At 51.0% G+C, this 10,088-nt stretch overlaps 1 non-coding gene across 1 annotated transcript; it reads right to left on the minus strand.

The window, feature by feature from the left end:
* Positions 1–6,307: 6,307 nt before the first annotated feature.
* On the minus strand, positions 6,308–6,379 carry trnam-cau (transfer RNA methionine (anticodon CAU)). Its single transcript has one exon. It is a non-coding gene; the product is annotated as a tRNA-Met (tRNA).
* Positions 6,380–10,088: the final 3,709 nt, after the last annotated feature.

The raw sequence follows: 10,088 nt of genomic DNA on the forward strand, positions 1-10,088 counted from the left end.
GAGGGGGAAGGGGAGGGAGGGGAGGGGGGGAGGGGGGGAGGGGGGAGGGGGAGGGGAGGGGGGAGGGGGAAGGGGGGGGAGGGGGAGGGGGAGGGGGGAGGGGGGAGGGGGAAGGGGAGGGAGGGCGGGGGGAGGGAGGGAGGGGGGGAGGGAGGAGGGAGGAGGGAGCGGGAGGGGGGAGGGGGGAGGGGGGAGGGGAGGGGGTGAGGGGAGGGGGGAGGGGGAGGGGGGAGGGGGGAGGGGGAGGGAGGGAGGGAGGGCGGGGGAGGGAGGGAGGGGGGAGGGAGGAGGGAGGAGGGAGGGGGAGGGGGAAGGGGGAGGGGGGAGGGGGGGAGGGGGGAGGGGGGAGGGGGGAGGGGGAGGGGGGGGAGGGGGGAGGGGGAGGGAGGGAGGGGGAGGGAGGAGGGCGGAGGGAGGGGGAGGGGGAGGGGGAGGGGGGGAGGGAGGGGGTGAGGGGGAGGGGGGAGGGGGGAGGGGGGGAGGGGGGGGGGGAGGGGGAGGGGAGGGGAGGGGGGGAGGGAGGGATGGAGGGCGGGGGGAGGGAGGGAGGGGGAGGGAGGAGGGAGGAGGAGGGGGAGGGGGAGGGGGGAGGGGAGGGGGGGAGGGGGAGGGGGGAGGGGGGAGGGGAGGGGGGGAGGGGGCAGGGAGGGAGGGGGAGGGAGGAGGGCGGAGGGAGGGGGGGAGGAGGGGAGGGGGAGGGGAGGGTGGGGAGCGGTGAGGGGGAGGGAGGGGGAGGGAGTGGGGTGAGGGGGAGGGGGGGAGGGGGGGAGGGGGGGAGGGAGGGGGAGGGAGGGAGGGGGGAGGGGGGGGGAGGGGGGAGGGGGGAGGGAGGGAGGGAGGGGGAGGGGGAGGGGGGAGGGGGAGGGGGGAGGGGGAGGGGGAGGGGGGAGGGGGAGGGGAGGGGGAGGGGGAGGGGGGAGGGGGGGAGGGGGAGGGGAGGGGGGAGAGGTGGGCGAGGGGGGAGGGGAGGGGGAGGGGGGAGGGGGGGAGGGGGGGGGAGGGGGAGGGGGGGAGGGGGAGGGGGGGAGGGGGAGGGGGAGGGGGGGCTTGACAGGATAGATGCTGAGAAGCTGGTTCACCATGTGGGAGAGTCTAGGACCAGAAGGAATAATCTCAGAGTAAGTGGCCGCCCATTTCAACCAGAAATGATGAGTAGTTTCTTCTCTCGGAGTAAAGAGCATCTGTAGAAATGTTTGTATGAATCGAATAGGACTGTAGAGGGTGGGTCAGTTAATTTGTTGAAGGCTGCCACAGACAGATTTTTTTTTAATTTAGAGTACGCGAACATTTTTTCCAACTAAGGGGCAATTTTGCAACCAATCCACCGGCCCTGCACATCTTTTGGTTGTGGGAGCGAAACGCACCCAAACACAGGGAGAATATGCAAACTCGACGCAGATACTGACCCAGAGCCGGGATCGAACATGGGCCTTCGGTGCCGTGAGGCAGCTGTATAAACTACTGAACCACCGTGCTGCCCTTGAGACAGATTTTTCATCAGTAAAAGAAAGCAAGGATTATGGGGATAAGGCGGGAAACTGGGTTTGAGGATTATATCAGATCAGACATAACCTCTTTGAATGGTGGAGCAGACACAATGGGCCGAATGGCCTACTTCTGCTCCTCCGTCTTACAGTGTAATGAGATCCTCTGATGGACTTGTTTTCACGGCTGGGCTGCCGGTTCTGGAAAGACAAAATCTGCCAGCAGTGCCCCAGATGAAGCTGGCGTCTGTTTTGGAGCTTCTGAAACCGCATGTTTTCATGGTGCCAAACTCCTGCCCAAAGCTGGTGTCGTGATTTAAATCGATTATCAGACAGAGGATTAGGAATATCGGTGTAGAGAATGGTGCAAGAAGATTCACTCCTCAGTGCATTCCAGACCCGAAGCACGCGTTGTGCAAAAGTGCTTCTTTTTCAAACATCACAGCTGCTTCCTTTGCAAATCAACGGAAATCTGTGCCCTCTCATTCTTGCTCTTTTTACTCGGGGGAACTGTTTCTCTCCGTTTACTCCGCCTAGCCCCCTCATGATTTTGAACATCTCCATCATATCTCGTCTCTGCCTTATCCTCTCCAAGGAGAATGTTCCCACTATCTCCAATCTAGCCTCCTAAATGGAATCAATCCTGTAAACCTCTTCTGCACGCTGCCCAATACGTCCACAGCCTTCCAATATTGTGGCTCCCAGAGCTGTGCAAAATATTCCATCTGATGTCGAACTGGTGCCTTGTACAGATTCAGCATAACCTCCTTGCTCTTGTTCTCTTTTCCATTCGGAATAAACCCAGAATAAGATTTGCTTTATTACCTGCTCTCTCCACCTGTCCACCTTCAATGATCTATCCACATATACACCCAGCTCTGTCGGCTCCTTCATCCCATAAATAGTTGAGGGGCAGCACGGTAGCATAGTGGTTAGCACTATGGCTTCACAGCGCCGGGTCCCATGTTCGATTCCTACTTGGTGTTCTCCGTGGGTTTCGGACGGGAGCTCCGGTTTCCTCCAACACTCCAAAGATGTGCAGATTAGGTGGATCGGCCATGCTAAATTGCCCTTAGGTTAGATGGGGTTGCTGGGGTGCGGGATAGGGTGGTGGTGTTGGCTTCATTGGGGAGCTCTTTGAAGAGCCGGTGCAGATTCTATGGTCCGAATGGCCACCTTCTGCACTGTAAATTCTGTGATTCTATACTTCCCTACCAAAATGCATCATCTCACACGTCTCCAGACTGAAAATCATCTTTCGTCGTTTGAAGTTCTCGACTGTCCGCGTCTCAGTTTACAAAATTTGCAAGTTTTTACCATCCCCAAATTTGAAACTGTTCCCTGTACACCATGATCTACAAATTGTTATGTATCAGGGAAGCAAATGTTCCAGTAGGAACCCATGTGGAACACTACAAACCTTCTTCCAGTCCGAAAAGTCTCGATTGACCATTCCATTCTGTTTCTTATTATTCAACCACATTTATATCCATATTGCTACTGTCCCTTTTATTCCAGGAGCTACACATTTCGCTAATGCTGTGCAGTTTTGGTTTCCTTATTTAGGGATAGATGTAAATACGTTGGAAACGGTTCAGAGAAGGTTTCCTCGATTGGTGCCAGGAATGAGCCTTTCGTCAGTGGTAGGGAAATTACTGGAGAGAATCCTTCGAGACAGAATCTACTCCCATTTGGAAGCAAATGGACGTATTAGTGAGAGGCAGCATGGTTTTGTGTCTCACTAACTTGATAGAGTTTTTCGAAGAGGTCACAAAGGTGATTGATGCAGGTAGGGCAGTGGATGTTGTCTATATGGACTTCAGTAAGGCCTTTGATAAGGTCCCTTATGGTAGAGTAGTATAAAAGGTGATGTCACACGGGATCAGAGGTGAGCTGGCAAGGTGGATACATAACTGGCTAGGTCATAGAAGGCAGAGAGTAGCAATGGCAGGGTGTTTTTCTAATTGGAGGGCTGGGACTAGTGTTGTTCCGCAGGGATCAGTGCTGGGACCTTTGCTGTTTGTAGTGTGTATAAATGATTTGGAGGGAAATGTAACTGGTCTGATTAGCAAGTTTGCAGATGACACAAAGGTTGGTGGAATTGCGGATAGTGATGAGGACTGTCAGAGGATACAGCAGGATTTAGTTCGTTTGGCGACTTGGGCGGAGAGATGGCAGATGGAGTTTAATCTGGACAAATGTGAGGTAATGCATTTTGGAAGGTCTAATGCAGGTAGGGAATATACAGTATTGAAAGTCAGAGAGATCAATGTCTACAGGTCCCGAGGTCACTGAAAGGGGCAACACAGGTGGAGAAGGTAGTCAAGACCGCATACGGCATGCTTGCCTTCATTGACCGGGGCATTGAGTACAAGAATTGGCAAGTCATGTTGCAGCTGTATAGAACGTTAGTTAGGCCACACTTGGCGTATCGTGTTCAATTATGGTCGCCGGACTGCCAGAAGGATGTGGAGGCTTTAGAGAGGGTGCAGAAGAGATTTACCAGGATTTTGCCTGTTATGGAGGGCATTAGCTATGAGGAGCGTTTGAATAAACTCGGTTTGTTCTCACTGGAACGACGGATGTTGAGGGGCGACCTGATAGAGGTCTACAAAACTATGAGGGGCATAGACAGAGTGGATAGTCAGAGGCTTTTCCCCAGGGTAGAGGGGTCAATTACTAGGGGGCATAGGTTTCAGGTGCGAGGGGCAAGGTTTGGAGTAGATGTACGAGGCAAATTTTTAACACAGAGTGTAGTGGGTGCCTGGAACTCGCTACCGGTGGAGGTGGTGGAAGCAGGGACGATAGTGATATTTAAGGGGCATCTTGACAAATACAAGAATAGGATGGGAATCGAGGGATACGGACCCAGGAAGTGTAGAAGATTTTAATTTAGTCGTGCAGCATGGTCGGCACACGCTTGGAGGGCCGAAGGGCCTCTTCCTGTGCTGTACTTTTCTTTGTTCTTTGTTGGTCTTTGAGCGGGTTTGCTATTGAGGAAAGGTTAGACAGACTGCACTTGTTTCCAGTGGAGATGTGAAGAGTGACAGTTGATCTGATTGAAGTACATCAGATTTTGAATGGTTTTGACAAAGTGGACGTGGAAAGGATGTCACTGCTTGTGGGTGAGAGCAGAACTACTGGGCAGCGAATAACAAGCAATTAACACGGTTTCGATTCCCGGCCATCGCAATAATGGTTTGATCGGAAGCGTTTGCGTGATTTCGTGGGTTTCACACTGAGGAAAGAGAGCTGGAAGAAGAGGCTGGAGGGAGGACTCCGGGTAAAATTCCTCTTCTCTTGTAGTAAATAGTCTGGATGGATTGTTCACATCCGTCCGAGAGTGGAAACTGGGATCTCCGCTCTTATTCTGGTTTATTATTGGATATTGTTAAATATCCTTATTGCCCCTCTGTGGGATATTCCATAAGACCATAAGACCATAAGACATAGGAGTGGAAGTAAGGCCATTCGGCCCATCGAGCCCACTCCACCATTCAATCATGGCTGATTTCAACTCCATTTACCCGCTCTCTCTCCAGAGCTCTTAATTCCTCGAGAAATCAAGAATTTATCAACTTCTGTCTTAAAGACACTCAACATCCCGGCCTCCACCGGCCTCTGTGGCAATGAATTCCACATACCCACCATTCTCTGGCTGAAGAAATTTCTCCTCATCTCTGTTCTATAGTGACTCCCTTTTATTCTAAGGCTGTGCCCCCGGGTGCTAGTCTCCCCTGCTAATGGAAACAACTTCCCTTCATCCACCCTATCTCAGCCATTCATTATCTTGTAAGTTTCTATTAGATCTCCCCTCAACCTCCTAAACTCCAATGAATATAATCCCAGGATCCTCAGACGTTCATCGTATGTTAGGCCTACCATTCCTGGGATCATCCGTGTGAATCTCCGCTGGAACCGCTCCACTGCCAGTATGTCCTTCCTGAGGTGTGTGGCCCAAAATTGCGCACAGTATTCTAAATGGGGCCTAACTAATGCTTTATAAAGCTTCAGAAGTACATCCCTGCTTTTATATTCCAAGCCTCTTGAGATGAATGACAACATTGCATTTGCTTTCTTAATTATGGACTCAACCTGCAAGTTTACCTTTAGAGAATCCTGGACTAGGACTCCCAAGTCCCTTTGCACTTCAGAATTATGAATTTTGTCACCGTTTAGAAAATAGTCCACGCCTCTATTCTTTTTTCCAAAGTGCAAGACCTCGCACTTGCCCACGTTGAATTTCATCAGCCATTTCTTGGACCACTCTCCTAAACTGTCTAGATCTTTCTGCAGCCTCCCCACCTCCTCCATACTACCTGCCCCTCCACCTATCTTCGTATAATCGGCAAACTTAGCCAGAATGCCCTCAGTCCCGTTATCTAGATCGTTAATATATAAAGAGAACAGCTGTGGTCCCAACACTGAAGTTATATTCCTGGAAGTTATTATATAAACTTTTCCTCTTCTCGCTGTTAAAGGATTTTCAAACATTGAAACACTCCTGGTTCTATCTTTACCAAATGCCATGACTGTGTTAATAAAACATAACCCATTCCAATCAGTGGAGATGTGATGTTGGCACCAATCATACTCACGCACCACAGCAACAGGACTCTGTTTCCCGCCGAGAGAGTCGATTGAAGAGCTTCCAATTTCGTTACTTTGAACTTCACAGTGATGTAATGCTGTCTGTTTAATTCCCGGGACAAATTTCCGGATCACACTGGAAGCAACACTTTGATTCTAATTTACTGAAAAGAAAATGCGGGTGTGCTGGGGAAGAGCGACTTGTTTACTTTTGGTGTGAGTGAGAATAAAAATAGCAGAGGATGGTTTCGATCCATCGACCTCTGGGTTATGGGCCCAGCACGCTTCCGCTGCGCCACTCTGCTCTTTAGTTCCACCGTGTCCACAATTGCTGTTCTGTGCCAGCCAGATAACTATTCACTTCCTCCATGTTTTCCTTCAATCAAGAACCCACGTGTTGTGAAGCTCACTCTTGCAGGACAATAACACGGATCATCAGCACGTCTGTAACAGACAGAGGACAGAGAAAGACACACCGAAAAGCAGGGAGAGACTATCAGGACAAACACACAATGACACACAGAATAGGTGCCGAGCAAACCAGCAAGATATTGAGAGAGAACAACTAACTATTTAGTAAAATGGGTTTTCTGTTTTACAATGATAGGCCCCGTTTGTAAATATATATCCTGCTGTGCAATTGTGCTCTCCGTTGTGTAACCGTGCTCTCTGATGTGTAACTGCACACTCTGATGTGTAACAGTGCTCCCGGCTGTGTAACTGTGCCCGCTGCTGTTTAACTGTGCTCTCTGCTGTGTAACTGATCTCTCTGCTGTGTAACTGAGCTTTCTGCTGTGTAACTGAGCTCTCTGCTGTGTAACTGAGCTCTCTGCTGTGTAACTGTGCTTTCTCCTTTGTAACTGTGGTCTCGGCTGTGTAACTGTGCTCTCTGCAGTGGAACTGTGCTCTATGCTGTGTAACTGAGCTCTCTGCTGTGTAACTGAGCTCTCTGCTGTGTAACTGTGCTTTATGCTGTGTAACTGTGCTCTCTGCTGTGTAACTGTGCTCTCTGCTGTGTAACTGAGCTCTCTGCTGTGTAACTGTGCTCTCTGCTGTGTAACTGTGCTCTCTACTGTGTAACCGTGCTTTCTGATGTGTAACTGTGCTTTCTGCTGTGTAACTGTGCTCTCTGCTGTGTAACTGTGCTCTCTGCTGTGCAATTGAGTTATCTGATGTGTAACTGCACTCTCTGCTGTGTAACTGTGCACCCTGATGTGTAACTGCACACTCTGCTGTGTAACTGTGCTCTCTGCTGTGTAACTGTGCTCTCTGCTGTGTAACTGTGCTCCCTGCTGTGTAACTGTTCCCTCTGATGTGTAACCGTGCTCTCTCCTGTGTTACTGTGCTCCCTGCTGTGTAAGTGCACACTCTGCAAGTGCACACTCTGCTGTCTAACTATGCTCTCTGCTGTGTAACTGTGCTCTCTGCGGTGTAACTGCACACTCTGCTGTGTAACTGTGCTCTCTGCTGTGTAACTGTGCTCCCTGCTGTGTAACTGTGCTCTCTGCTGTGTAACTGCACACTCTGCTGTGTAACTGCACAGTTTGCTGTGTAACTGTGCTCCTTGCTGTGTAACTGTGCACCCTGCTGTGTAACTGTGCTCTCTGCTGTGTCACTGTACACTCTGCTGTGGAACTGTACACCCTGCTGTGTAACTGTGCTCTCTGCTGTGTAACTGTGCACCCTGCTGTGTAACTGCACACTCTGCTGTGTAACTGTGCTCTCTGCTGTGAAACTGTGCTCTCTGCTGTGTAACTGTGCTCTCTGCAGTGTAACTGCACACACTGCTGTGGAACTGCACACTCTGCTGTGTAACTGTGCACCCTGATGTGTAACTGCATACTCTCCTGTGTAACTGTGCTCTCTGCTGTGTAACTGTGCTCTCTGCTGTGTAACTGTGCTCTCTGCTGTGTAACTGTGCTCTCTGCTGTGTAACCGTGCTCTCTGCTGTGTAACTGCGCTCTCTGCTGTGTAACTGTGCTCCCGGCTGTGTAACAGCGCTCACTGCTGTGTAACTGTGATCTCTGCTGTGTAGCTGCACACTCTGCTGTGGAACTGCACACTCTGCTGTGTAACTGTGCTCTCTGCTGTGTAACTGTGCACCCTGCTGTGTAACTGCACACTCTGCTGTGTAACTGTGCTCTCTGCTGTGTAACTGTGCTCTCTGCTGTGTAACTATAATCTCTGCAGTGTAACTGCACACTCTGCTGTGGAACTGCACACTCTGCTGTGTAAGTGTGATCTCTGCTGTGTAACTGTGCACCCTGCTGTGTAACTGCACACTCTGCTGTGTAACTGAGCACTCTGCTGTGTACCTGCACACTCTGCTGTGTAACTGTGCTCTCTGCTGTGTAACTGCACGCTCTGCTGTGGAACTGTGCTCCCGGCTGTGTAACTGTGCTTTCTGCTGTGTAACTATGCACCCTGCTGTGTAACTGTACACTGCTGTGTAACTGTGCTCTCTGCTATGTAACTGTGCCCTCTGCTGTGTAACTGCACACTGTGCTGTGTAATTGTGCTATCTGCTGTGTAACTGAGCTCTCTGCTGTGTAACTGTGCTCTCTGCAGTGTAACTGTGCTCTCTGCTATGTAACTGTGCCCTCTGCTGTGTAACTGCACACTCTGCTGTGTAACTGTGCTCTCTGCTGTGTAACTATGCTCTCTGCTATGTAACTGTGCCCTCTGCTGTGTAACTGCACACTCTGCTGTGTAACCGTGCTCTCTGCTGTGTAACTGTGCTCTCTGCTGTGTAACTGCACACTCTGCTGTGGAACTGTGCACCCTGCTGTGTAACTGTGCTCTCTGCTGTGTAACTGCACACTCTGCTGTGCAACTGTGCTTTCTGCTGTGTAACTGTGCTCTCTGCTGTGTAACTGTGCTCTCTGCTGTGTTTCTGCACACTCTGCTGTGGAACTGTACACCCTGCTGTGTAACTGTGCACCCTGCTGTGTAACTGTGCTCGCTGCTGTGTAACTGCACACTCTGCTGTGTAACTGTGCTCCCTGCTGTGTAACTGTGCTCTCTGCTGTGTAACTGTGCTCCCGACTGTGTAATTGTGCTCCCGGCTTTGTAACTGAGCTCTCTGCCGTGTAACTGTGCTCTCTGCTGTGTAACTGTGCTCCCGGCTGTGTAACTGCGCTCTCTGCTGTGTACCTGTGCACACTGCTGCGTAACTGTACAGTGCGGTGTAACTGTGCTCTCTGCTGTTTAACTGTACACTCTGCTGTGTAACTGTGCTCTCTGCAGTGTAACTGTGCTCTCTGCTATGTAACTGTACACTCCTGTGTAACTGTGCTCTCTGCTGTGTAACTGTACACTCTGCTGTGTAACTGTGCGCTCTGCTGTGTAACTGTGCTCTCTACTGTGTAACTGTGAACCCTGCTGTGTAACTGTGCACCCTGCTGTGTATCTGTGCTCTCTGCTGTGTAACTGTGCTCTCTGCTATGTAACTGTGCCCTCTGCTGTGTAACTGCACACTCTGCTGTGTAATTGTGCTCTCTGCTGTGTAACTGAGCTCTCTGCTGTGTAATTGTGCTCTCTGCTGTTTAACTGTGCTCTCTGCTATGTAACTGTGTCCTCTGCTGTGTAACTGCACACTCTGCTGTGTAATTATGCTCTCTGCTGTGTAACTGTGCTCTCTGCTATGTAACTGTGCCCTCTGCTGTGTAACTGCACACTCTGCTGTGTAATTGTGCTCTCTGCTGTGTAACTGAGCTCTCTGCTGTGTAACTGTGCTCTCTGCTGTTTAACTGTGCTCTCTGCTATGTAACTGTGCCCTTTCCTGTGTAACTGCACACTCTGCTGTGTAACCGTGCTCTCTGCTGTGTAACTGTGTGCTCTCTGCTGTGTAACTGTGCTCCCTGCTGTGTAACTGTGCACCCTGCTGTGTAACTGTACTCTCTGCTGTGTAACTGTGCTCCCTGCTATGTAACGGTGCCCTCTGCTGGGTAACTGCACACTCTGCTGTGTAATTGTGCTCTCTGCTGTGTAACTGAGCTCTCTGCTTTGTAACTG

Source organism: Scyliorhinus torazame, chromosome 24, assembly GCF_047496885.1.
Source record: "Scyliorhinus torazame isolate Kashiwa2021f chromosome 24, sScyTor2.1, whole genome shotgun sequence".
Taxonomy (NCBI): Eukaryota; Metazoa; Chordata; class Chondrichthyes; order Carcharhiniformes; family Scyliorhinidae; genus Scyliorhinus; species Scyliorhinus torazame.